Source organism: Curcuma longa, chromosome 7 (genome assembly GCF_044706935.1).
Source record: "Curcuma longa cultivar G26 ecotype Majalengka, Jawa Barat chromosome 7, ITB_CL_G26_1.1, whole genome shotgun sequence".
Taxonomy (NCBI): Eukaryota; Viridiplantae; Streptophyta; class Magnoliopsida; order Zingiberales; family Zingiberaceae; genus Curcuma; species Curcuma longa.
Window position 1 is genome coordinate 3251133 of NC_133867.1, and position 1983 is coordinate 3253115.

The following is a 1983-nucleotide window of genomic DNA, read 5'->3' on the forward strand; positions in this document are numbered from 1 at the left end:
CGAGGCGCCGCCTCCGCGGATGCCAGGGAGGTGGAGGGCACCGCCGGGGAGGAGGCTGGCGGCGGCTTGGCCGTCGTACTGCTCGTTGATGAAGGTGGTGTTGATCAGTCGCGAAGAACCCAAACTCTTACGCCTGCATAATCGGAATCACGTGGGCGTTCCTGGCCAACGGTACAAGTTTGCACTTTGCTCACAAAGATAACGGTGAAACTTTCCTAGGTCAGATGAATCATCTTTCACCTTTTGCAACTGAGTTAATTATAAAAAGAGTAGACTTATAAAAGATAATAAAGATTCAATTGTCAATAAAGTCAACAATACTTAGTCTGTAGTGATCAATTATAGTTTCTCTCAATTTACCTCCTCACAGCTGGTCGTGAGGCCGACCGTATGGAGCCGTTGGAGTGCAGTTTCTCGATTTACCTTCACAAATGATCGTGGAGCCAACCAATTATATGGGAATCATTGGGTGATAAATTCCACCTTTTTGCAGAAGATAAATCATCTTTAAAATTATTCGATGAAACAAATTAAATATTTAATTATTAAAAATAAAACAAAAATAAAAAAGATATATTTTTTTTTTCAAATTATCAAAGAACATTTTATTTTAATTTTTTTTATAAAAAAAACATCCCACCTTACCAACAATCTATATATAATTACTCACCTATTCTCCCATATTATTTCTATTAATATCGATCTCCCATTCAAATCCTGATTCGGTCGGTCATGCTGTAGCAATTACAAAATCGTAGTTATTGTAGAAGCTACTAAATTATAATTATTACATATATTGTAGTAGTTACGATTTCATAGTTGTTACACATGTTGTAACAACTACGATTTTATAACTACTACAGCGTGAATATTAGGTGAGTAGATTGAATCCGTACGTATTGTAGCAGATATGTTCGTAGCTAGTTCGATGTGAATGATAGGTGAATATAATTAATACACATTGTAGCAACTACTAGATTATTTTTGAACAAGTTAGATATAATTATAATAGCCACGAAATCATAATTATTATAATATGTGTAGTAGCTACGAAATCATAATTGTTATAACGCGTCATACGGTTCAAGATTTAAATGGAAGATTTAGATGTGGGATAACAATGAAATAATACTAAAGAATACTTGAATAATTACACATAGTTTGCTGGTGGGGTGGAATATTCTCTTTTGATTAAAAAAATAAAAATAGGACTATCCTTAATTAGAGGATTCCTCTTTTTCTTCTTTTTTTTTACTTTTGCCCATGATAAAAAAATCACATTTTACCCTCTACCTTGAGTTAATTATAATGTTATATTTTTGACTTCTAATCTTTGATAAAAAATAATATTTTTTTACTAATTTAATTATAAATTCATTTTGATTTTTAGAATAGCGAAATTAAGACTTAAAATTGTTAAATTCTAATTCTTCTTTTAAAGCTTTGATTATCAAATGAATATTGCAATTAATTAATTTGACTATATATAAATAATCAGGTGGCATTTGAAGACGCCAAGGATCATTGAGAATTCGATACTCATCATGTCTAAGGCAGCGCCAGGGATGGCCATGTTCAGTATGGGTAATTCATTTAATTAATTAAATTTGACCATGCATGCAACTTATACATATAAATAATTATAATATTATGAAAATTAAATAGGATTATTCATGGCATCACGAGAGAAGATACTTACCTGTGAACCGAGGTTGACAGCGTATGCAATGGCACTGAAGTTCATCGGTGGACCGGCGGCGATGGCCATCGGAGCCTTCTCCATCGGTCTTCGTAGTGAAGTACTACATCTATCGATCATTCAAGTAAGTATATATATATAGTACATCAAGTGTCAATTAATACTCAAGATTAATGGTTTTACATATATATATAAAACAGGCTGCAGTGCCACTGTCTATAACTTCTTTTATTTTTACAAAAGAATATCGTGAGTCGGATGCTGATGTCCTAAACACTGCGTAA

At 33.1% G+C, this 1983-nt stretch overlaps 1 pseudogene; it reads left to right on the forward strand.

Moving 5' to 3' along the window:
• Positions 1-1983, forward strand: part of LOC141831795 (putative auxin efflux carrier component 5a) — a 4911-nt pseudogene extending 2928 nt beyond the window's left edge.